Source organism: Neolamprologus brichardi, chromosome 16 (assembly GCF_056152115.1).
Source record: "Neolamprologus brichardi isolate AB-2024 chromosome 16, ASM5615211v1, whole genome shotgun sequence".
NCBI classification, from domain to species: Eukaryota; Metazoa; Chordata; class Actinopteri; order Cichliformes; family Cichlidae; genus Neolamprologus; species Neolamprologus brichardi.
Genome location: NC_142119.1, coordinates 30,718,948 through 30,746,708, shown reverse-complemented (window position 1 = coordinate 30,746,708; position 27,761 = coordinate 30,718,948). Strand labels below are relative to the sequence as shown.

The 27,761-nt window shown below is 38.2% G+C and overlaps 1 protein-coding gene across 1 annotated transcript in view; it reads right to left on the bottom strand.

Annotated features, from left to right (window-relative positions):
* The window catches only part of thsd7ba (thrombospondin, type I, domain containing 7Ba), a 196,442-nt gene extending 170,196 nt beyond the window's left edge, over nt 1–26,246 (bottom strand). The window contains exon 1 of the mRNA XM_087829901.1: nt 26,028–26,246. The gene's annotated coding sequence lies outside the window, so the exon portion shown is untranslated. The remainder of the gene's footprint in view (nt 1–26,027) is intronic.
* Nucleotides 26,247–27,761: the final 1,515 nt, after the last annotated feature.

The following is a 27,761-nucleotide window of genomic DNA, read 5'->3' as shown; positions in this document are numbered from 1 at the left end:
TCAAAGCGTAACATGAACACTTAACAGTGAAAACAAACATAGGACAAAATGCGTAAAACGTTTTCCAAAACAATAACAGCTATAAAAACAACTTGACAACCAAAGAAATTGAAAAGAAAAAGGAAAATAGAAAAAAAAACGTTCCTGTTAAAGATAAATATTTCTTAACTTTAAGTTAATTTTTGTAAATGCTCTCTGATGTATTGGCATTCAGCATACAAAGAAAGAAAATAAACTATTTACTTTTTGCGGTTATCCAAAATTCAGGGTTAGAGTTCATAGCTTGGGGTGTTGGTCATCAATGGTGATGTCTTAGACCTCAGAAAGTTAAAATACACATATAAGCGCCTTAACAATGATCACAAGAGGCTTGGATTTATCACCCTAGGCTTTCCACACCACAATCTTAAAGCACAAAAAGTCACCTTGAAACTTTAAGCTTATGATGCAAAGCAACACCAAATCCTGACAATGCAATTAACATGAAAAATGTGAAACAATGTGTTTGTGTAGACAAGGCTTCCCAACGTCCCCTAACAATGCCCACACCTTATCTGTAACTTCACCAGGCATCTTGGAGAGTGTAATTACACCAGGACCCTCCAGCCTGGGACAGTGCTGTTGGCCTGATTGGATCTCACCTTGCCTTGACCTCTTCATCCCAGGGTGACGGAACCAACTCGCTACATCTTGACGAAGAACAATGCATTAGTTAATCAACTGATAAAACCTCTAGATAAAAGTGTCTGGATCCCATTAGCTCTGGAAATAACTCTCCACTCTGTGCTGGCAGTTTTACTATTGCTGAGGATGTAGTGTAGCATAGAGCCAGTATCTCTCACGAGGGGTGGGACTCTTAATGAGCAACTTCTTTTGGATGCAGAGTCAGCACAACTTGTTCAGTGGACAGACAGATGCAGATATCAAACTTTAGATTTGCAAATCTTGTCTGTGTTGCTCACAGCTGTCTGGTCAACTAAGAAAAACATTTGTTTCTGAATATACATTTTAAACACAAAATGGCAACTGCGAAAATCTCTAAATTCCTTTATTAAGTTAAATTCCTTTCATTTTCCTACACTGACGTCTGCCAAGGGATCCAATTTTACCCAACCATATCTAAGTAATCTATTATAGTTTTAATGCATATAAATTAGTCACATACCAGCTGTAACACAAGAAAAGCACATAATGAATACATAGAATAGCTCGTAATTTACTAAATTATTTGGATTAATTGCCCAAGTGCATCCTATTAAATATCCAATATATATTTGCAGTTTTCTTCCTATTAAAATATTTAATGTTAATATAGGAGCGTTCCAGTCTACTCTGAGGAACTCTTGCTAATTTGTAGTGTCATAAAATTAAATATATGCAGTTGGTAACCAACTGGTTACTTTATAGCCTAGGCAGAGAGGGTGTATAAATGACTCCAACACAAGCAGGTGTTATGAAGGCAGATCTAGCCTTGCTGGAATATATTGCAGCCCACGCCTTCAGGAGATCCATCTTCAGAGACCAACATAACAAATTTTGAAGTGTAACAAATGGCTTGTCAGAAATCCCTGACTGCCAAGAGAAGTTTTGCAGCAGCTACACAACTCCTTGGAACAACATTCAAGTCTTCAGACAGACCACGCTAACCCAATAGCTTTTTTCCAGAGGGAAAGCGCAGATCTTGTAGTATTCCCTGAACTATTCAATTCCAAAGGTTTTAAAATCATCATCAGGACTTTGTCCAAGCATATTTAATTTCCTTGTGATGAGCAACATTAAGAGGGAATTCCATGACATTGCTCGAGTGCCAGAAATTATTGGAGAAATGTACTGCACCCATGTGTTTGTGCTCAGTCTGCCTACTTAATAAAATATATGAATACATTTTCTAAAGCACTTATTCACCTTAGGTTCATGGGCGATCTGGCCTGGAGCCAACCTGTCATAAAACAGTGTACAGCCTGCACAGGTCAACCCCGTCTATCACGGGGCTAACACAAACAGACTGACAAGCAAACGCTCACATCTTTATCTACGGCCAATTTAGAATCACAGATGAATCCAACAATCGTGTCTTTGCACTGATGGACAGGCCACAGCACACAGAGAGAACCTACAATGGCTTTGAGAAGGTGGAAACCAAACACAGAAAGTCTTTTGCAGTATGTAATTTACTAATTCTAAACACTGGATTCTCTTTGCCATATTTTTATCTGACAAACCTGGCCTGACCTGATTTGCTAAACCCATGACTACTCGAGAGATTCTGCTACAAACACTTCCTTGCACCATAACGCAGCACACTTTAGGCAGCTCAAGGGTCATTGGAGGTGTTTGGACACAGCTGGGGTTACTCTACAGCCCTGAAAAGGTATGCATGATCATTCTGGCATGCTGTGTCCTTCACAACATTGCAATAGCACATTACATTCCTTTACCATCTGGAACAGAGCAGCAACTTGTCTGCCAGCTACAGGACACACAACCAATGATGGAACTGGAGGGGCAGCAATTCAGGCTCACCAAGACTTAGTTCAGTGTCTTTGAACTGAACTGTTAGTCAGTTGAATGCCTAATGTTAAGGTGACATTTTTGATAAAAATCCTATATTATATATACATATATATAAATGCTTCACTGAAGCTGGTTGTAGACAACCTAGCAAGTCAATAAGTGGGCATGTCGATCACATTCTTGGACAGTGGAATATATGGATAGTGGCCACTCCATCCCAGCATCACACTGGCCTACAGTTTAAAATAGCTGGGAAAAAGTTTGTTTGCATCGCCTTTTTTTTTCTTCAACAAAATATAAACGTTACACCGATTGGACTATGTTTAAGAAATTACATGTTGTTGAAAGTCCTTGCTGGAACTGATTCCTTTCCACCACATGTCAGGCCACCCTCCTACATATAAATGTTTTTATCTTCTGGTCCATTATTCTGTTTCTCTGTTTTGGTTTTGTTGTTGTTGTTTGTTTTATTTCAATCCAAATTCTTTTTTTACCTAAGCCCCAGTTCAGTCTCAGAAGACAAATAATGATGACTGATGGCTTACATTCAGCGCATCAATTATTGCAGCACTTTAGAGAAGTGTGCCTTGCAGCATCCACCTCAGTCATGGTTTTCTCCAACTTTACTGCTTACTCCATACACCTCAAGACAACCATATTTTTCTATTTAGAGAAATGTGCACATAGCCTATTCCTGATGTCTGCAAACAAATTTGAATGTATTCCCATTTTCTGCTCATTTCTTTGTCCTCATTCACTAATATGTGTACACATATGGTATTAAAGATCGAGGCCTATATTCATTTAAAATAAAAGTAGGTATTACATATCTGTGGTTTGTGTAATTGCTAAAGAAATAAGGAAAGGTCACTGTGGTCTATGAAGCTTTCACAACATAACAGTATGTGACTAATCTGTCTTATAGGAGCTGACAGTACAGAGACAGGAACATCTCTATATCGTCTAATCTTGTAATCTACTCAGACCTTCAGTTGCAGAGCGTTAAGACAGCTTTTTCACAACTGTCACATTTGAATAAACAAATCTAGAACAGGAAATGGAGTCTTGGATCAACACTCAGTAACCAACTGCTGCACTGAATAATGCATTCCTCATAACAACAATGTGCCATAGAGACATATGAGACAGAGTAGAGGAGGGCAGTGCCTGCTGTGAGTTAGATGGTAATTGAAATTTTGACAAGTAACATTCCTCTCAATATCCCAGGAACATTTCTGAAATACACACACTGTAAATTGTTTACAAACAACAACCATAATTAGTGCCTTGCAGTTGTATGCCTCTGACAACCAGTGAAGTTATAGACTGCACGGGCTCTCCAGACTCACAGGATATATAACCATAGTGAAGATTACGATTTAATTGGCATGCACCACATTTCTTTAGTTTTGTTTTTGCATTTTAATCATCAAAATCATCTAATGAGTTCATCTTGCAGTCTCTCAGGCCCCTCCCACTGTCTCCAAGGAAGTTTTCAATAATTGCCTTACAAGGGAGGGTCAGCTGATGCAGCTCTCCTTGGTCTTCAAGGCTACAAAAACAGACCCAGATGAACTATTTAGGCTCTTTCTTCCATTCTGGCATCGAACCTTTTGATGTTAATGTTGCATTGGGTTTTTTCAATAAATGTTTTATGTAAGGAAACCTGTTGTATGGACTGACAGCCCCAAAACACAATGTCTCTGGCCACACCTGTCAGAGGCACAAAGTCATAATGCCATGTACTAGTTTAGAATATTAACTGTTACACGCATGCATTTAAATGCAGCTAATCACTAGACATTAGACTATCAGAGTAGATAAAGACGTATAAAATAGAAGTATAAAATAAAACGAAATGAAAGCAAAATAGCTGTTCATTTTATCCACCAAGTCTATGATAAGAACAATACAATTTACAGTTTTCCTTATCTCCAGCAGGATGCTATATAAAAACTTACCTTCTGTCTCCAGCATAGCACCGATGACAATACGAGATCAGCAGACCTCATGCTGCAACCAGAAACCAAGACAAAACAATGCATTCTTAACCGTGGCTGCATTTAATCTGAAATGGCTACAAACAAGTTTTGTCAAAGTGGCAAACAATAAATTCAGAGGTGCAAAAGTTGAATTTTCCCCCACTGTTCCATCATAATTAATCGTTTTAGAGCAGACTTTAAAAAAGTGGCCTGTCTGAATTAATATATTGGTTCATTATTGTGGCCCAGATTCCATCGCCTGGTACCATGTAAACACTTTTGTTTTCCTCCATATTTTTTTACAAAACAAATTAGAAGATTTTTCTTGATGCCCTTAGTTAGAGTTTCATTTCATTAACATTTTATATTCTGCATTGCACGGGGATATAGCACTGACTAAAAAAAAAATGTGCAGCTTTTGTGCACCAAGCAAAGCAACAAAAAATAAAAGATTTTTAAAAAAATCGGTGCGTGATGTTATGAAAATGACAGTGCTGAATAAACATGCAATTAAACCGAGAGCAGCTGACATTCATTAAGCATGAGCCTCTCTGAGAATAACTCAGTGATATACGCCTGGATTAGCCTGGATTAGTTGTTTACCACTTTGTGAGTGACGTCTTTGAGATGCTTTTTTGGGAAGGAAATACTAAAAGGGAACAAAATTATTTATTTAATAAGGCCTAAACTGTTTGAAGTTTTCCTTGACTGATCTAAGCAGATGCCTGCTGTCCCATTCACTGACCCAATCTAAATAGTTAGATAGTTAGAAGTTAACCTTTCAGTTTGCATTGAGTTTACTAAATACTACACCTCTTATACATGCATATAGAATACATTTGCAACTATGTGCAGTTAATGCTTAGAAAAGTTTATCAATGACATGCTGTGCAAAAAATGGCACCTATAGTTTGCAGTATTGTAGTTGGGATTAAACAAAGACGATACAGCGACACTGTAATTGCAGCATAATTAAATATGGTACTTTGATAGGAACCCCTCAGGACTATATTACACATTGATAACAATTACAGGAAAATTTAACCCCCCCACACTAGAGGTCTAATTGATGCTCTATCAACTCTGGGGTGGAAGACACAGCATGACATATGGATTCACAGTGTGAGTGCTCTATCGCCTTTGTTGGGTGAGGCACTTATCTGGTTGTGCTTCCCAGATAAGGGAGGAGGGAGCAAGGGAAGGCTGAAAGTAGGACTTTATTGAACATTCTGTCTCTGTGGAAAACCCTGCGCAGGTTCACTTTGTGAAAGCAGAGACCTCACAGTGGCCACCAAATCCAATCAAATGTTTCGAGAGCTGACAGGCCCAATCTGTCAGTGGCTGGTTTTTGCCCACCTTCAGTTTTGGAGATAAGCTCCAGGTGGAAGATATTCACAGATGCAGAAGCTGGTGAAAAATTACAAGGCAAGGCAGGAGATAAAACTAAATATTTCTTGTACTTTTCCAATATTATTCTCTTTATTAATTAGTTGTAAGAATTTGAACAATTCCATTAGTCCACCAAAGGGAAAAAAGTTATATTCAGAAGCTGTTTTGCAACCATTATGGTAAGAAGATGATCTTTCTCATATGCTGCATGATTTTTTGCAGTTCATATTTCACTGTATTGTGAAAGGAAATGGACTGAATAAAGTAAAGTTGTGCATGTGCATGCATGTGTAACTGCACTCTTTTAAAAACTACAATAAGAGGTCAAGTAATTGACCAAAAGTCTTCATTTGTAAAGAAAAAAAAAAAAGAGAAAAAAATATAAGCCTGCAGGTGACTTATTTTAATCAGTGTGCAGTGAAGTTAATCTCTTAACAATTAATACCCTAATGATTATTTTTAACAGGGGAGTTAATGCGTAATCATAACAATATAATCTCATTATTTAATCAGTTTATCACACCATGCTTTCTGACTGTCAATTTGTGGTGAGTGATTGGAATTTAAAGCCAGTAATTATTACAACCTTCTTGCTTTTCCAGTCATTTCTAAGATGTAGCAACGCAGAAGAGCGGATACATTCCGCTTTTATGCCGAGGTTGTAAATGATACAACTAATTACAAGTAATAAATGACCATGATGGCAGAGTTTATTCGTGAGATTAAATGCTGATGCTCCATCTGCCAGTTAAAGAAAACACGACGTAAAGTCAATGAGCACACTAATGTAGATTCACATACCATCTGTGGCTTCAAACATGACCACCTGAATTTTCCCCAACATTCCCAGCACAGTGATCAAATCAGCTTATACTCTCAGACAGTGTCACAAAGAACTCTAATGATCTCTTGCTATGCCTCTTCCTTTCTAATGCTGCAATTTCAAAAAGAGGACTTGAAAGCTTAAACACAATAATTCTCTCCGTGTAATAAAATGCAAGGAATTGACTTATCTTATGTAACTTGTTTTATCAATGGTGAGCCAAGCTTTCATTTCCACACAGAGTGAAGGTCTTTGAAATACAAAAAATAAAATAAAAAAATTAAAAATGAAATGAATTCCATGTCAAAAAACATGTGATAAGAGGTGTGACACAATCGTTAGTACTCTCACTTCACAGCAAGACTGATCCTGATTCAAACCTCATGGGCCTTTCTGTGTTGAGTTTGCAAGTTCTCCCTGTGCCTGGGTAGGTTTCCTCTGAGTACTCCAGCTTCTTCCCATAGTTGAAAAAAAATGCTTGCTAGGTTACCTGATGATTCTAAATAGACTTTGTGTGATCGTCTCTTTATGTTAACCCTAGGTGTAGCCTGTCTCTTGCCTTATGTAGAGCTCCAGCTTCTTGTGAAGTTGGATAAGCTGATGAGATAAGAAAGCTGATGGATTATAAATTCACATTTTAATTTTTTTTTATTTTCGACTTAATAATGCACAGTTTTATATGTAAAATGTCAAATAGATGGTAAGTAAAGGCAGACTGTAAGCTGGCTGCAGGGGTTGCTGCATCTTGTTTTTGGAGTTGACAACTTGGAACTGGCACTGAGGATTAAGCCGTGACTCTGTCAAGTAGTATGCTAATGTGAACATATCTTATTTTTATAGAATCATGAATAAATCAACTAGAACTGCCATGTGGCACTTGTATGCCAATCAGTGTACCTTTGGTTTTCCATCAGCAACATTTGGCACTTTGGACAGTCTCCAAAGGGACTGTTATGGTTTTTTTAGATTTTACCTCTTTTTTTTTTTTAGATTTCCCAATAGGCCACGACTGTGATGACATCATCTGTCAATATATGGTTTGCTTTAGAAACAACACCTTGAAGTCCGGTGTGAGCCACTGACCAAAAAGCTGCAAGTGTTGTCAACAGCAGCAATAAAGCATTTGTCCTTCTATTTAGGTTGTGCCCACTGGAATCTTATTCAGCTGTTATTATTTACTCTAAATAATTATTCAACTGTAGCACCAGCAATGTGCTGATAACCCTTTACATATTTTTCTTGACACGACAGAATAGAAAAACTTGTATTCTATTTTACATAATGTTGGTAAACTATTTATATCTTTGTGAGAGCTATTACAATGACACATTTTAATTGCCATGACTAAAGTTGATGCACATGATGTTTCCAAGAAAGAACAAACATGTGGTTTCTTAATAAGTTCACGCTCAGTGTTTGTATCTGTCAGGGGTTGCTGAGTGGATGAGAGAAGGAGGCCCAAACGCTGGACTCACAGGTAGGTAGGTGAAGGTTGGTGTTTTATTATCGATGGAGTGAACAAACAGAACAGAGGAAGGAAATGGCTGGCTGGACGACTGACTGAATGACTGACTGAAAGACTGAATGGCTGGCTGACTGAACGAAGGTGGAAACGACAACATAACATCACACGAACGTCAATGACACGACAAAGAACTGGTGAAACCGAGGAACTTAAATACACAGGTTGAATGACGACAATGATTGGAAACAGGTGAGTACAGAGCTGAACATAATCTGACTAATGACACGAGAGACAAGAAAAAACAGGAAGTGAAAACATTGATGTGGGAAAACTGAAAACACTGGGTCACCGACCCAGGAACCCTGACAGTATCCAAGAAACCAGAATTTTCATGCGTATGTACCTACAAGGATATCTACTTCCTATTTGATTGTGAATTACTGGGTTTGTTAACACACACAACATATATCACGTATATATTTTTGATCTTTTCCAGTGTCATTGCTAAAAATGGCAGATGTGGTTATTGTTAACGAGAGCAAAGAGCAGTTATATCTTATAGAACATGCAGTGTGACCATGACTTGGAGGAGGCATTACTCATCAAGGTTTGCAGCCTTATATTGAAGAGCCCTCCTGGGTTTGATAAGAATACAGAGTGCATGTTCTTAGCATTTGTAAAACTAATTTCCACAGGCAGCATGTGTTCAGCAGTGTACGCTTTCATCTATAGCTCTTTCTATATCTGTCCATTAAGCTAGGATTTGCAAACCTAATTGCAGCTTTTCTCTGTAAAACCAAAAATTAAAAAGTTAAAGTATAAAGTTAATGCACAGCCTCCCATTAAAAACAAGCAATTTAACATTGTAACCTTTATATGCATAAATTAGATCGTTAAAAGCCCAATTGATTAATTAATTCAACAATGACTAAAAAAATACCAGTTTTTAGTAATATTTCTATCTAAATAATGCAGAGCAATGTAATAATTGAAAGATTAAAATTAGGTTTCGCTTTCCAGATTGGCCTCATGATGCGAGTGGTGCCTTATGGGTAGACAGTCCTACAGCTGAGTCACAAGTTTTGCTCGAAGCAGGATTTTACTTGGCATTAAAGCATTTTAAGAAAAACAGATTCAAGATTAAGATTAAGTTATAATACAAGAGAAGTTAGTTGTTTAGCCATTCATGGATCAGAGCATTTATGAGAGTATTAACATTAGAATAGCAATGCTCAGGGGTCAAAATGCATCCGATTATCTCTCCGAAATCAGGTAAAGAGTAGGATGAGTTGTCAGCAACTGGCCAAGTGCATCACTACTGATTTCTTTTTCGCGCTGACTCTTTACATGGTTGTTACTACGTTATGTTGCTAAACTAATGGTCTTCTTCCCTGAGAATTTAAGCCTATAATGCCCTTGATAGATGATACATAGAGTTTACATGAGTTGATATTTGAAACATGAGTTTCTGAGACCTCTATCTCATCGGCATGATCAATACTTGCTATAATTTCAAAATGTTTTTTTTGTCTAAAATTAACATTGTTGTTGTTAACAAAAAAGTTCCCAAAAACATGTAACAAAAAATATAATAAATGTATAATAAAAATATATCGTACACAACAAGATATAGCAAAAGAAAAAAGTGTATTTTGTTATAAGGGTTAAAAAACATCTGAGTTCCAAATAAATCAGAATTTTTTGATGGGTTGGGTCTTACAGGGTTAAGAGTCCAAGACAGTATTTTCTTCAGTTTGTTGTGATACTAGAGCTGTCACAACAGAGACAACTGCACTGACGCTGCTCTAATGAAGACACTTATGCATGACAAGGCAATGTATGGAGACCTGCCATTGGGAAAACAATGTTAAGCAGGGGAGAACAAAACACCAGTGTAGAAGCCTCCAGTCCTCTGTAGAACACCTTTCTCTGCTAAAACTCTTTTCAGTGGCACTAAGCAATTCACATGTTGCCACACCATCAAACATTACAGCTTCTGCACCCTAACATGCTATTACAACCTGCTTCTTCATTTAAGGGGTGCTCGGTGTATAGCTTGTTTATAAATAACAAAAGATATAATTTATGCACCCGAAAACGCTGGGTTGCAAATTATACAATTTATAATATATGGCCTCATATACCTTATTTAAGATAATAAATAAGAATGATCCAGACATATTATCCAGACATATTTAATCTCTCATTTTTAAATGTCTTTTTCAATCCATTTCAGAATAACATCAATAGGCAAATGAAAAACTATGAAAAAAAAACAATTATTATGAGCACGAGAAAGGGTTTGCTCCAGGAAAGTAAAAGCTATTTGAGAAGAAAATCCACAGGGCGGCACATTTGAAACGTTAAGTGGTCTAATCCTTGTACCGTTGTATTATTTACTGAGGCTGAGGATGACATATTGCAGATAGATGACAGAATGTCATAGCTCTTTTTTTAAAAATTTAAAATGTTACATCTCTTTGATGAAGGCAATTCATTGCTAAACATTCATCAACACAACAAAGGGTCCCGCACGTCTCTTAAAAATCTAAATTGCCTTTGATTAAACAAAATTATACAGCAGCATGATATGAATAGAGGACTTTTTTTTTTTTTATTATTTTGTGATACTGAAATGCAAATGTCAATCAGGTTTTTAGAAACAACAGGATTTTAAAAAAAATCGGTTTCATGTGGAAATATAAATCAACAAACTAATCATGTTTAGATTTTCTTTACTTTCTTTCTTTAGTTCAGGGTCAAGGAGGGGGTGGAGGGGGGGTCACCTGTTGTTGACCCTTAGGTGAAAGGCGGGTACACCCTGGAAAGGAAGTAAGGTCATCACAGGGTGAACTCAGGCAGATAGGGATACATTGTCAGATCTATACCTACAGCCAATTTAGAATCACCAATTAGCCTAACAAGCTATGTTTGGACTGTGGAAGGAATCTGAAAACAACTCATCCAGGTACAGGGAAAACGTGCTAAGTGCACACAAAAAGGTTGCAGCCAACCTAAAGCTGCAAACCAGGACCTTGTTTCTGTGAGACAACTGTGCCACAACAAATATTTTTCTTCTCAAATCTTCATGAGCTATAAACGGAGTAAAATATTTAACAATTAAAACACCAGACAGTCTAAAGCTCCTCCAGAGTCCATGATGTGGATGTGATGTGGATACCAATAAGCACCAGCATACCCTGGCACTCGTAACTGTGCCACATTTGTGTAAGGAGAGATTTCCACTCCAAGGTTCTGGTGCTTGGCCAGAAGGCACTCAGCACCAGCACAGCCAGTGAGTGCCAGCCATTATCCCATTGTTTGGAGGCACACAGCTTGTCCTAATTAGATGCAAAAGAGCAGAGAAACTGTATCTAGCACTACCAATGAGGAGAGACATGTCTCACAGCCTGTTGCTGCAGGTTGAAGTGTAATAAAATAATGAACTATCACAGGAGCTTCTCCTGTAGAGAGCAGAGCACATCAACAGGCGGCCTTTTGAAGCGGGCAGCTGCTGTGGAGAGCAAAGGGCCAATGCAGCATCGTGACAATGCAACACTGATTCTTGCACCTCAGGTGTCAGGGCAAAAGGGTGAAATACGATTGTTAAAAACGCATCCTCGCAGCATCTCATCCACATGTCAACACAAGACCCAAACAGCAATAAGTGAATCAGTAGATGTTTTTAAAATGTTCGCTTATCTACCGTTAATTACATGTAGAATGAATGAAGACAGAGTGTATCTACACAGAGAAGGAGTCCAGGAAGATAAGGACAACACTACATGGATTTTTCAAAACTTTTAAGAAAGTTGAGTTCTCGTTGTCATTATACTCATGTTATATATATGCAATATTCAAAGACAGACAAAAATGAGGGTTGTTTAATGGAATGTACATCTGTGTGTGGGTGTTTTTGTCTGTTTATGCATAATGACGCCGTACTAGCAATGTGGATGGCAATTAAGTAAATGAAGAAATAGGATTATATGGACTATGTGGATTTGACCAATATAACCATATATATCTGTGCTTGCATAAAGCACTAACATACAGCTATACATTAAGCAAAAAATATTTTTTTGCAATGGCAATTTGCAGCTCCAGTACTAAATACATACTACCTGTGTAGCCAAAGCTACAATTATAGTGTTAAGAAAAAGCACGCACATCCATGAGCCACTCTATTGTATGCTGAGGAAACGCTCCCTTTCTACTGAGCTTGTCCTACTTTATTTATCAATAATGACAAATACATAGATGCACAGTTTGCCTCTAAACTACAGCAAATTAACTATTTACTCTTGCTCATGTAATTATACATATTTAGGACCTTATACATAGTTCAGAATAAGAACTGGGAAAAAGTGCTAAAAAAAAACGAATTCAAAACACAAGCCAGTAACACACAAGGAGGATTAACCCTTTAAGACCTACCATAGAACCAAGTCCGCCAGAGCTTATATTATATTTTTACATGCTGTGGAGCCATTTTGGGGAGCATTTCAAGTTGCTATACATCAATACAACCATTATAGCCCAGATTTTAATAATATGTCTGCATTAAGAGCATAGTAATTACATAAATTGCAAAAAAGTGCAATAAACTACAGAAAAATTGAAAATCGTTTTTGCTTTTTTAACATATATTTCTAGTTAGAGAAATTTAAGAAGCTTATCCCTCAAAACTGTAAATACAAAAAAGTTGCACAAAATAGTTTCCCACCACAGGAAATTTATTTTGAGTGTCTTCATAGTTTTATTTTTGAAATACACCAATTTTTATATACTGCAGGAAAAACGAAAATAAATATTATAATGCAAATTTGCAAAAAAACAGCATATGCATCAAAATAAACTATTTCCAGCAGTGCAATATGAGTCCTAAGCTTCCCAGAAACGACACAGAAAGTCATAAAGTCAAAGATAACTTGTAAAAACACCAGTATAGGTTCATAAGGGCCTGATGGTAAAAAAAAACTACATTTCCGCGAAAATGACGTCACTTCCGGTTTCGGGCAGGTAATGGCGGACATGCAAAAGTTCGCACTGACGTCTATTCCAACTAGGAAGTGTTATGAACAGCTGATCGGATCGGCAAAGCGTGTTTCTGGAATATTATGTTTTTGTTGCTGCAAGTGCTTTTTATGCAGTTTTTGCAAAGCTATATGTGGAAGGAAACTGTGACCTAGGACACGCTGATGGCATAAGATGTAAGTACAACTCCTCCGGTTTCATATGCAAAAAAAATTATTGCGCTAGCTTACGCGGTTGCAGAGCTACCGGGATTTAAAAATAGTTACGCAAAACAGAGCGTGCCCGCTCCGACCGGCTTTAAAGGATTAACAGACTCTCTGAAAACAAGAAAAGGGAAAGGTTGGCCTTAAATACTCCCACATGAGGTTGTCAAGGAAAGTGGACACGGGAGGATGACGAGACACAGCTGAAACTAATTAGAACAAGGCAGGAAAGTAAAACTAAATACAAGGCACACGAGACAAACTACTATCAAAATAAAACAGGAAGCAGTAACACAAAACTAACTCCCAACTAAAACCAAAAAAACTAATCAAAAACAGACCATACCAATGGATGGGTGTAGATAATAATTGTTGTACCTCTTTTATAACCTCTTCCATACATACTAACAGTGATTTTAACTAAAAATTCATTTGAACAAATATTTTCACATTTGGATTCATCACTCCATGAGACCTGTTGCTGCTTATTTTCTCTTCTTCTATTTATGATTTGGCATATCTTGGCCTCACTGTTACCCTTCCTTCAGCATGACTTCTTGACAATTCAATGAAGTGGATGGATTGACTGAAAGGTCAGATGCTTCTGTGTCAGGTCTTTGATAGATTCTTTCTCCTCCTCTCCTCTAGTTTCCTCATTTTTTGTTTTAAAGACACACTGCACACCAAGCTGAGCTCCTAAATCTAAATCTAAAATTGGTTGTTTGCCAGATTGTCTATTATGTGTAGACACAACACTCATTCATTCCTCAGGTGCAGATTGATGCGTTAAAAGAATGATAAGTGGCTTAAGAAAGTAGATAAACATTTCTGTGAAAATGATCAGGTACAAACACTCGACTGAATGTGAGTGAAAAAGTAGCCAGTGTCCAAAGAAACACTGAAAACTTTTCAAAAAGTCCAAAGAAATATTGATCAAGACCACTTTAAAAATTACATGAAATTCTGACTTTTTTTAAAGTGAGACATAAAGTACACAGCAGTCTATGTAACATCAGTATAATTAGCATTTATAATAAGCATTAATTAATTAAAATGTAAAGATTCAGAAATGTGATGAAATATATCTGCCTTAGGACTTCTTTATCTTTCAGTTTCACGTCAGATGATGTTTCCACTCACACCACAGATCACTGCAAATACTAAGTCGCTGGATGAGATAGAGAGTAAATGCATTGCAAGGGAAATCATATTTGGCTGTGGTAACACCAAGTGAGCAACACCGGATTTCTCTTAATATACTTTTTAAAAAAATATTCCCATCTCATTAGTAATTTCAGCTTGAAGACAGCTTCTTATCATGGTAAATCAGACAAGATGCAACAGCAGCATTTAAAAGAGCCTCAGCAAATCAAAAGAACGTTGATCTTAAGCAGCTCACTCTCACCTCTTCAGTCTACATTACTAAGTCTTAAAGTACACGCTCCCTTTAGTTACCAGTCATTAGTTGTGACATCGCCTCTTTCTGAATCCATATTGCACAAAAGACTGTTCAAAATCGATTCAAACAACGAATCTCAGAGTAGCATCGCAACTGACTGACTGACTGACTGCACATTTTCATAAGCAGAAACGGCATTCTTTTATCAGAGGTCGTGCGTTTTGTTCAGGTGAACAACTCCATTCCTTCCTCATTAAATGTAATTACCGCTGACACCTCAAAGACAGCAGCAGAATAACCAAAGAAAAAAACGCCAATTGAGACAGAATGTCTGTACAGAAGGCCAAGAAAAAGACACATTTGACCATTAAGAACGAATTGTATTGCTGCACTAATTCTATTACGCGCAAGGAAGATTTAGTGAATATAGCCAGTGATCCAAAGTTAATTGGGGTGAGAAAAGCAGGAGATCTAAGCTAAAGGCCAGTGAGCTGACTGGGTTTTGTGACAGACTCCTTCAGCTGCCTGACAACTACAAAACAGCCAACGAATAACCTGTGTGGCCAGATGGAAAGAACTATAGACAAATAAGCCGGCTACTTGACAAAGACTCTTAAGAGAAGGCTTGTTCAAGCTTCTGCATTTGTATTCCAAGTGGATTGCAGGGTGGGGGCTAATGTAATTGAAAACTGTTGGGGTGTTGGGGGTCAGCAAATTCAATAGACTCTGGGAAAAAAAAAAGTGTTTGTGTTTTGGGTAGCAATGTGAAGTAGCAACAGCCCTGCAGAGAATTATGATTCTTCTGTCCAAATAATAGCTTCCATCCTACCCTCTATCAGTTTGATGTGAAGAGGAATAGGAGCATGAAATCATCACCACTAACCATGTCAAGGGTAGCATTTTCTAAGTGGTTTCCTCTAAGAAGGATTTCTTTATTTTAATGGAGTCAGGTGTTTTTAAGCTTAGGTGAAAAAGGGTACATTTTTTAAGTTGAGGTCAAAAGAGGAAACAATTGTTTCCAAGAGCCACACTTTGGTAGTTTAATTGTGAATGGGTTAGGGTCCTAATTCAACCACATATTTTTTTATAGAAAATTAAAGAAGCAGCAACAAAATAAACCATTTGGGGGGAAAATTACATTTTTAAAGCAGCCCGTTCTCACTACCGAGGCGTAACATGCCGACGTTTTGTCACGTCCCGCGGCGTTCCTGAGGAACTCGAAAGGAGACCTTCGGCGTTCTTATGGTACGCGGCGGGTTATGGCTGAAATCCAGTGCAATGACGCTCCCGCGGTAATAGACGTTCCAGCCCTGTATTCCAGCCCTGTATTCCAGCCCTAAACCTAACCTTATCCCTAGCCCTAACCGTAACCTTTTTCCTGATCTTAACCAGAACTTTAATTATGTTAAATAGCGTGTTTCTAAGCGATTTGAAGAAAAAGAGCGAACATGTGTAGATTGAGTCCATACGGTTCTCATATTTCCTCATTTTTCCGAGGTCATCATTCAGGAACGTGGTGGGTAGCCGAAAACGTAATATGTTGACGATTTGTCACCTAGCGTAAAATGTTACGCTTTGGGAGTGAGAATGTGTTGTTTAAAGTCACCTTTTACAGTATTGTACCTCATAAAAGTTCCACCATGATGCAAGTCTGTATACATATCTACGGTATGGCTGCTAATGTAGCAAGATAAATGACTCACTGGAAGCTCCAGTTACTCAGCAAGCAAACACAGCAGCAACCTCTCAGGGGTTAGAAATGAAGACAATGTGGAAGTGCCAAAAACTTTAGTTGTCACGAGTAACCATATCACGCTGGCTCTAAAAGCAGGTCCGTCCCCACAGAATTCCATGTAAAAATGGCTAACTTTGCAGCAGGAATAAGCATGTTTACAACCCGGTTCAAACTGGTTTTCTGTCTAACATACAGGATGTGGATGCACCTTTTAGGCTCTCTGTTGTAACTTAGCATTCTGCCTTCGCAAGAATGTGCTCACGTCTGGCTCTAAAAAAAAAACACGTTTCTAGCAGCCACAGTTTTGAAACTGAGGTATCTGAGTGCATATTTTAAAAGTAATCTTTGAGGATAACCTGCATATATATAGCCAAATGCTTGCAAGGTTTTTAAGTAATCTAGAATTCACCCTAAAATGAAACCAAACTCATATCTCCATTTTTCAGGGATAACTATCAAAGCAGTTTGTTAAGCTCTTATGATTTATGAAAATCCATCTGTGGATTTTCTTAGGTGATTATCTAACTAAGGTCGCAGGGTTGTGAAGCCAATGCCGATGTCCCATCTAAACTGATATTTCCCAAAAGGCGTCACTAGTTCCTCACACAGAGAAGCAGGCAATCACTCACACTCACTGCCAATTGATCCATCATAAATGTCTTTGGTGGCACAGGAAGAACACACAAACTCCACACAGAAAGTCCTCGGCAGCAAATTCAAATCGTCTTCCATTGAGGAGACAGTACTAACCACTGTGCCAGAAGTGTAAAAAAACTACATTTTAATATCACAAGAGCTCATGAATATAGCAATCAGACAAATAGTTGCTTATATAAACTGCAGTAAATGAACACATTTCTTTCACTATTACTCTTCCCGAACAGTTTATGCCGTAATGCAGGTTACCCCAGATGAATGTAGCAGCTGTAACTCTAATTTATACTCTGTGCATACAGCATGTTTGCACTAGATGTGAGAATATTCTTTTTGTGGAGCTGAAATATAGAACCACCACTTGGTTCAGTTGTTAAGTATAGGTTTCCATTCTCTCCATAGATATTTAAAAAAATGCTGAACCCTAATCACGAGCTAAAATAGCAATTGCTTTGAAAAAGCTGAAAATTGCAGCTCTCTAACATAAAGGAGAGACATGCAATATTTTTTTTCCCAAACTTGTACCTTAAAATGGTACATAACTATAACAGCAAGACATTTCTTGTGTTATCACAATGTTTTTGATTTTAATGTGCCATGTTATGGCATTAAATTCTCAACCCCAACCTGACCTAACCCAAAATATTTCGGATGCCAACATAAAATGGCAAGAAAAGGCTTAAAGAAGCACCAGATGCGCCTAAAATAGCATGATATTTATATACAATCCCACGTGATAATGTAGAAAAAGAAGAATTAAAACTCACACAGCAAACAAGCGTTTCTTTTCAAGCCACCTGAAGACAGCAGGGTGTAAGTACATACCTAGGAGGAAAGAGTTTTTTAAAGTTATGTAACTCTTTAAAGGCCATACTCAGAATTGGAATTGAAAACATATCCTGGAATCATCACAGGGAAGCTGCAAAGCAGGGTGGAATATGAATTACTTTTCCATGAATGGCCCACACATGCTCAAATTAAAATAAATGGCAGCTAGCTTAATGGTATAACTGCATGTGTCATGAGAAAGGTGCTTTCAGATGGAAGCAGTCTCCAATCTGAGGTCCACATCCTGCTGCATGTGAGAAACAAACACACCATCTGGGGTATCGATACAGTACATGTGCAATGAAGTAACCATGGGAACAGCAGAGTAATCAAACCATCATGAAGGGATGTTTTCAATCATTCTCCACTCACTTTACTAGAGCAGTCCATAACAATATATAAACGACATCATGCTCAATTCTGCCACCAGCTAATTTGCTAAAGATAGCTAACTTTGGCTAGCATCAACATTCAAGCTAACCGTTTGCAATATTTAGTTTGTGCAATCAGGATATCACATTTCTACTTTATTGCTGCACCGTTTTTCACTGACACACACATTTACAATATTGCTAGCTGTTGACACAATAAGAGCTGCTTTGATAGTACTCTGCCTTTACACAAAACATTACCAGAGGACACGGTCACAAGAGTACATTCTTCTCGTCTCAGAACAAACAGCTCGCTGAGCCTCCCTTTACTGACATGTGCCTTTTAGTTTATATCCCTGTAAATTTAAATATGTACATTACAGCTCCGGGGCAGTCCAACCCGGCCAAAATTAAATTTTCCTCCTTCTCGTGACCTCAACATAAAATGTGATCTCTGACAATTGTGATAAATCCCATGCTTCCACGGTGCGTGCACACAAGTCCCTCACTGCCCACATGCTTCTCATTAAAAATGAATTGAATAGTAGCGGGTGTCGCTTTTCATGTGAAAAGGGTGTAAAGCAGTAAAGTGAGTGAAGGGGGAAATATATTACAGCCCAGAAACATTTTGCAGGCATACCAAACCCCTAAAGTGTTCCTGTTGGTTACAAACTGCTTTTGAACTTCTGTGATTTGATATTTCTCGAGATGAAGACATTGTCAAAACACATCCTGGCAGTCCTCTCCACAAAGTAGTCAAATTAAACCATCAAAGGAGATAGGTTATATTTTCTTAATGCAGATCTATCATATATAGTAAATAGCTTTTAAAAAATTCAAGGGGATGCCTTTTTTGCTTTGGTTTGTGAATGCATTAAGAGGGGAAAATAAAATCAAAAACATGTCTGCTATTTTTTTTTAAATATGTATCACAGTTGCATTTCAATCAGGAAAAAAACAGGACTTTCTTTACTTCAAACAAACAAACTAATGGACATACTTTCAAAAGGCCAATTTGGTTTCACCGATGACAGAAAGAAAAAGATTTCTTTGAGGGAATTTCTACTATTTTATAGAATCTCTAACAATCTGTTGAGATGGTCAATACAACCATCCAGTATTATGTTGGGAACATATGTGCACATGTTTGTCTTGTTGTTCACTAATTTTAATAAACCAAAATGAAAAATAACAGAGAGGTTATCCAGTTAAATGCATGCCTTGACTATCAACTGACTGATTAAAGTGATTATGCATATATATCATTTGAGCACACAACAGTGTATCCATCCTGGGAAAGTATTCCTAATTGACCAACTGTGAAATTACGTCATCATTTTTGTCTGAGTATTTCAATTAAAATAGTACAAAAAACCCACATATACAGACTGATGGACTCTTTACAACCAATAATCAACTTTCCTCCAAAACATTGTCACAATTTATTGCTCATAGCCTCAGCATGAGCCGTGCCTCTCTGTCACAGTTGTGAACAGCATATTCACTGCAAACAACGCTTTTGAGAGCTTTTCAGATGCATCTAATCCTATTAACAGGGAGGTGTAATTGACAAATAACTTTGTACTTGCTCAGCACTCTCATTGCATCATATTACGGCAGAATAAACTGTAATATGAAGAGCCCTTAGCGATAAAGAAGTATGCACTAAGCCATCTGTCCTTTATCGTTTTATAGTGCCAACGCTTTCACATAAAGAAAACAGTTGTGTAACATTTTACTTGCAGCCCAGAACACTTGCTCACAGTTCATGACTTCAAAAGAGAACTTATGTTTATTATTTAATACAAATGGAAGTGGCCACATGTGCTTGCTATACAGACGGAGAAACTGTGATCACTGTGATCACTGTGATTTAGTCAAAAGAAATATTTTAATGCAAATTTGTTCATAAATATCACTTTGATTATCTATATTATTTGAAACACCATAGGCATTTTCAAATACAGCATACACCTACACAGTGGAGAAGTTGCACTCAGTTAAGTTGCAATCACTGACTGCAGTTTTTCCTCTATAGAGTTACTTAACAACAGTCTGTCTGAACAGAATGTGGGGCTGAGACACAAAAACTTTGGAGAACGTTTCTTAAATTATATTTTTAGCTGTATTTTATTAAACGTGATCTTTCTAGTTTGTGTGTAATCGTCAATCATCGACCACGGTAAAACCACCTGCTATCTTTTTCACATGTTTCTTATGCCAGCTCTGACCCATCAGAGCATGGACACAGTGGGTCTACGATATCCTGTGGTGTGTGTGGCACCAGGCTTTTGGCTGCATATCCTTCGGTTCCTGGTTGCAGTATGGGGCCTCTGTGGATCTGGCTTACATCTTGCAGATAATTGATCAGATTGGGATCGAGGGAGTTTGAAGGCTGGGTCAATGTCAATGCTGTGGGAGTGTGATTGATCTGGAACAATCCTTCAGTGGGTGGTCAGCCACATGAATACCAGCACACATGGAGAACATTGCATTATAATGAGATAATTTGTTTCACTGGTCAGTAGTTATAATGTTGTGGCTGGTCTGTGCATGATTTTGTTGGTCAACTCCCAAGACTGAAAAAGGAAGCCAATGTAAAATACCAATAAGTGTATCCTTTGAAATCTAGTTCAGTCTGCCTCCTAAATACAGTCCATTGCCATAGACTCCTTTGTTAAAATGACATCTTTACAAGGTTAAGAAACTTTACATGCTTCATATATGACTTACATGGTCCACAAAACTGGGCATCTCTATGGATAGCTTCCTTCATAATAACTGTAATATAACTGCACTGTACTTTTGTGGGCTATGGGCATGGCCACTTTGTTTTGGGGAAACCTGCCAATCAGTTTGCTGTAGCTAAAGGTATCTGATGCACTCAACGTCCACTAATGGGAGACACTGGTAGACCTTTCCACCATGTTTGCCGCTTTGGTGGCCTTTGGAGCTTTTTAATGGACCTATCTGACAAAATCACTGCCTGCTGTGGTACAGACCATCCACAAAGGTTTGCTAAGTGAAGTTCTAGTATTTTAACCTCTTACTTTGTGCTTATTAGATGTCTGTACCTTCATGTCCACCCATGCAGCTTTAAAATCAAGCTGATAGCTTATCACTACATCTTATCCCAATATAGCAACTAGAGATGGACCGATCCGATATTACGTATCGGTATCGGTCTGATACTGACCCAAATTCTTGGATCGGATATCGGCGAGAAATAAAAAATGTAATCCGATCCATTAAATATCAAAAAAGCACCTCACAAAACTTGCTACACGGCGTAACCCGGCTCATAACCATAGCACGTTGCAGCAGTGTGCATCACGTGATAGAGCGGCTGTGTGTATTTGTAGCCTGCTACCAAACCAGCATTTCATCTCCGAGGAAGTTTTCCCAGAGAGAAGTAAAGCAAGTGTGTAAGTTCATCTCTGAATGTTTGTAAAGCGTTCCAGCGTTAAGCTTAACAACCGATATATGGAGTGACTGCCTCTCTCCCCCTCCCTCTCCTGCTGCTACTTCAATCATGAAACTGCTTAATGATCAGCTGATCGGCTTTTCTGTCGCGAGTCCGTCTCTCTTCTTTGTTTTTGGCCCACTTCTCACCAGAAAGAGGAAACCAGCGGCTGAACAACAGCAGCACGTTTAAGCTTGATAAGCTGTTGTTAGAATTTATTTATTATTACTTTCTAGACCAGGATCTTTTTCTACAGCTGACGGCTGGTAACTGTGCAGGGGCGGATCTAGCAAAGTTTAGCCAGGGGGGCCGACAGGGCATGAACAGGGAAAAGGGGGCACAAAGACATATTTTTCTTTCTTATTCTCATTTAAAATGTCGAGCTTTTAATAAATAATTATCTCTCTTACACCGAAAGTTTTAACCTGATGTAAAATATATATATAAGTCCATTACTGTATATAGTAACTGTTAATTCTAATATACCATAGTAAGCTATAGTACTTTTTCCTTTGGGAAGACACCATCTGTGCAGTCTGCAATTTTGTTGAAGAAAGATGTTGAATCTATTTAATTATTCTTGAAAAATAATTTATTTCTGTGCATTTTCCCCCTGCATCAAATTAAATTTGATTACATCGATTAAGCATCATGAGGTGGAGGGTGGTTCCCTATTTTTTTTTTGCTGGGAGTTTGCAACCCTATTAGTTAGGTTGCTTAATATTTCTGCTAAGTACTCTTTAAAATACCAGAATAGGGAGGATGGAGCAGGTTTAACTTTATTAGATCAGTATTGCTGAACTATGAAATATTTTGGGTGCAGTGTATTTTTTACATACAGGTATAACAGAATAGCTTTCGTGTTGTTATTTATTTGAACTTGAGTATAAACTTATACAAAATGCAGCAAGATATTAAAAAAACGTTTTATTGAATAAAAAACACACTATATCGGATTCATATCGGTATCGGCAGATATCCAAATTTATGATATCGGTATTGGTATCGGACATAAAAAAGTGGTATCGTGCCATCTCTAATAGCAACATCTGCCTTTGAAAACTTAACAAGGTGCTGAGCGGTGAAAATGTGCAGTCTAAAACCAATGGGTGACTTTATGTTGGCTGCATCTATCTTCTAGACGCACGCATGAGTGGAAATGTACCTTCAGCTCATCTCAATATGGTGATCAGTCAGACAGCAACTATTGTATGGATTGCCATGTACAGACATTCAGAATAGTAAGAAGAAGAAGCTTCATTGTGCTTGAGTTGAGCACAAACGCTAGTATGCTATAATGTTAAACCCAGATGGTGAACATGGCAAACATGACATCTACTTTAATAGCCAAACATGTCAGTATCCCTGTGAGCATATTAGCTCAAAGCACCTAACATGTGTTCTTTAACAAGTAAAAATGGGCCAATCTGTAAATTAAAATTATACAGGGACTTTAAATGACATAGGGGCACAATGGAGACAAATATACCTTAAATTGGAGAATTCATTGCTCAGTTAGCGTTTCCCTGGGCTGACTGACTGCCAGATGAAGTCTGATTGCCAAGAAACGCTTCCATCTACTTTACAAACTGTAATCTAATCCTCCTACCTTGACTCCTAGTTATGTGCCCTTATAGCCTTGTAAAAGATTAATTATCGCATAAAGCCAGCATTATTAGTACAATTCTCCCACGATGCTGCAAAAATGGATCCAGCACACAAGTGATACCTCAACCCCATGCACATGTGCATGCAGACACATGCACACACAACCTACACAGAAGTCAGACTTTTCATTCCAAATATTTCTTTTTTGAAATCAAACCAGTGAAATCTGTGGGGTCCCTCTGTCTGTAATTCAGCCACCTCCACCAGTCTAAGTGGGCGCAACATTCTGCCTGCCTCCTTGAGTCCAATATACCACCCTCATATTTCAATCAATAATCAGGTGGGGATACAATTAGTAACTTGGAAGGCTTGTGAGAGTCACGTGACGGATCAATCGAGCAGAGAGGCGGCGCACTCATTGAGGTGATTCACAGCCCAACAGTTTGTCCCACGCTCAGCCTGAATCCATGCCGTCTATCTTCTTTATATGAAGCTTTCAAGGCTGGAAATATGCATCTGTCAAATGTCCCCCATTACTCCGGCTGCCTGTCACACCTGGGGCAGCTCACAACCAACCAGAAAAAAAGACGGAGTGTAGCTGTCAGCACAGAACCCTCAGCGGACTGAAAAGGCACCAGCTTCCCCATTTCTCTGTCTCTCATTTCCTCAAAACGCGGATATTTTTCTGGGTCTCCAGCTGAATGCTGGGTTAATGAAAGAGGCTGTGTCAGGCAAGCTGAGGCAGCTTCTTTTTGCTCTAGAAAACATTAACACATTTGGTAACCTATATGGCCAACATACAACACATACTGCACAAAAGACGTTTACATCTCTTGGTTTGTAGTTCTGTCACTGATTTTGTATCATTAACAGATGTCAAAAAAGCCCATACCATGCCTTTCCTCGTTGCTGTGTGCAGTGTGGGTTGCATTGCCAAGCAAACAGCATACATGCCTCAGAACTGTTGTGGAATATGGCAAGTCTGGTTAAAATGAGCACGTTTTCTGTGTGTGTCCATAAATTAAAGTGCAGTTTCAGCTCCAGCTGTTAGTGTTTCCACTGCAGTGTATCTGGTTGTTCTCTCACCTCAACAACCAGTGTCTTTTCACATCACAAAGCTATTTCTCTCATTTCTCTCCACAGTCCAAGAGAGCACTGCAAACTATGTCATGAATGAAATATAAGCACACCGCTGTATTACTTATGAGACCCGACGCAACTTTGCTCAGAGCTATTTTCAGATTTCATCTAAATTCATCAGTATGATGAATATTCTTACACCACAGAAACGACCAATAGGGCATCGGTCCTCGAGAAAATATTAGCTAAAGACGAACTTGAAAGATTACTTATCAGCAAAGACCACCTTTCAGCATTCATCATTACAGCAAAGGCTCTCTTGCAAAGGTGCTCCAAAGCAGACAAACCCACCATGAGACATGATTTAAGTGACACTAATGTGCTTCACTGTTGAAGTACAATTGCACAGTCCTATTGTTTATTTAAACTTCAAAGGCTAAGCGTTGCTCATGGGGCAGTCTTAAACTCATTCTAACATCTCCGAAATGAGGGAGGCAAAAAGCAAGGTCTGCTTCTGTAATTTATGCAAATTTATATAGTCATTTGCATTTATAAAGATTACACTTTGAAAGGGAACTGTTTTCACAAATGCTATATCCATGACCAGCAATTACTATATGGTTAACACTATGACCTAACCTTCTCTTGTAACACGCAGTTGTAGAATAAACCTACGGATTCTCTCACTTGCTCATTTCAGTAGGCATAGATTTGCAATGTAACCATCTTAAGCCAAGATTAAAAGAATACATTAAAAAAAAAATCAAGTCAGTCATACTGTATAGCCTCAGATGTTCTGACAGACTCTGAAGATGAGAAAAACTGTTCTTGCATAGAACACTAACAGCTTTACTATCGTGTTTTTCTTTGTTGTACACAAAGTCACATGTGATCACTCTATAAATATACCAAAGAGAAAAATATCTTTGTTCAGGAAGGATGACAGGTCCTGATAAACTGCGTCCGCTGGGCACCTGCCGATCTGTGAACACTTGAGCTTCCCTAACTCTTAACTCACTTTGTACCACCAGCTTTGACCAGCGAAAGCCCATTTGCTGTTTTGTCCCATGCTGCGGGCTTTATTTCTCATTCTTTCAGCCTCATTGCTCATCTTTGTTTAATACATTATATCCATGTTTTCCTTTTTATCTAAGGGTATATTCAGTCCTACCTATCAGGTACACTCCTCTGCCTGAAGTGAAATTCCTGAAGTTGTTATTGTCACAACTTATTTGCAATAAAAGCACTTAAAAAATGACATTTGAGTTCCTCAACTTTGCTCAGACTGTCTCTCTTAAAATGATCAGACCTCCACTTCAAATTCATCACGGCGAACACAGCAAGGAGAAACTAGAAATGTGGAGAAATCAATTTGTCCACTACGGGAAGCAAGCAATCAGGCTTTATGCTTTAAATTTTATGAACCCTCATTGCAAAGCGAAGAAAAAACAAACCAAAAAGAAAAAAGGGTCTTACCTGAGCTCTTGCTGATGCTGATGCTGTAACAGATCCTATCTGTGTCTATGGTTCAGAATCACAGAGAAAGAAGGAGAGAGAGAAGGGGGGAAAGGCAAGGAGAGAGGAGGGGCGAGCAGAGCGCAGAGAAAGAGAGGGAGCAGGAGGAATCAGGGAGAAGGCGAGAAAGTGTCTGTGGACCAAACGGGAGAAATAGCCAGAGAGGAGACAGCAGGGATAGTGGTGCTCTCACACTGCGCGGCGTTACACTGAAGGGGATGTGCTGGCTCTCGGAGGTGGTACTTCTCAGCCAAATGACATCTGCCTCTCTCTTAAAAACCATTGGCTAAAAGGAATGATTTCCTAATAAGCCATCCCTGCTGTCTCCAAGTGAACACACCCCCTCCTTCTTTCCCACTGCATATGCATACGCAGATGTATGCACACCCACCCACTCCAACACACACATAGACACGCATACACACCTACACATGCACAAAGACACAGACCGATATTCTTTTTTCCGTGCAGTCTGCAAAGATTGTCTTTGCCACTTCATTTGCCCTATTTTTCCTCCTCCTAGGCACTTTCCCGTTTCTTTATTCTCTGAGGTCCCCCGCTACACACGCATTGTCATTTATCACAATTGTTGCAGAAAGTGTTTTTGTCTTTCAATTCAAAATTGCTTCCCCTTTCAACTGTGTCTTTTTTTTCGCAAGATACTCTTTGCCTTTTCCAATAGCTTTCAAAAACCTAGACACTATAAGTGGCGCTTTGTGATCTATATATTGTAAAGACTTACCCTTTTTACCTATGTTGGTTTTTTTGGCCATTATGGAGAGAATGTCTCTCTAGCTCTTTTAGCTTGTAAGAAAAAAATAACTCATTCACTGCTTTTACTTTTAATAAGCGTTACTAACTTTTGGAAGTTTCAAATGCTGGTATGCACATTTGTTTTGCTTTTTCATTGTTTTAATCGATTCATCCAGATTGTGGCAGGGTTTTTTTTTTTTAAAAAAACACAATTAAGGTGGTCAGGTCTTGAGCAGAAAACCACAGTTATATACATTACTTCAAGTTTATTGATTTATTCTAACTTTTTAAATTTGTTACAGCAATCCAACTTTCTCAAATGTGTGGGAGTTATAAAAAAAATATGAAATTCTTAATATGAATACAGTACAATATTAGAGTTTTCAAGTGGTGTTACTGAATAAAATGACTAATTGTGAGTACCATCATACATTCACAAAGCAATTATGTCTGAAATATGACTTTATGTATGTATAAAAAAATATGACTTAATGCATTTTCATAAGAAAAACTTTCCAGATATGCAATTATTTAACAGCTGGATACGTAAAATAACACATGAAAACAGCAGTGTACTGTTTATTACAATATTTTGCACACTCAATATATGCTGGGATTGTGCTTTTATTGCCATTTTTACTTTCTAACATCAATGGTGCAACATTAAATGTACTGCAATTAAAAAAACTTTGAAAGTTTTTAATCCGGCCAGTGATCCACACTGAAACTTGGAATAGTGGTTGTTTCTTCAGTCACATCATTAACATAGAAGTGCGCGCCATGAATTTGATCGAGAGAATTTCACGAAAGCAGCCTCCACCATTGTGTTTCCCATCCAGCATCTTCATTCACTGCCCTTCTCACCCTGATTGTCATTGCAAGTGTTCCCTCTTCCCCAAAATAAAATCACAATTTTAACACTGTGAAGGAGATCTGGTGCAC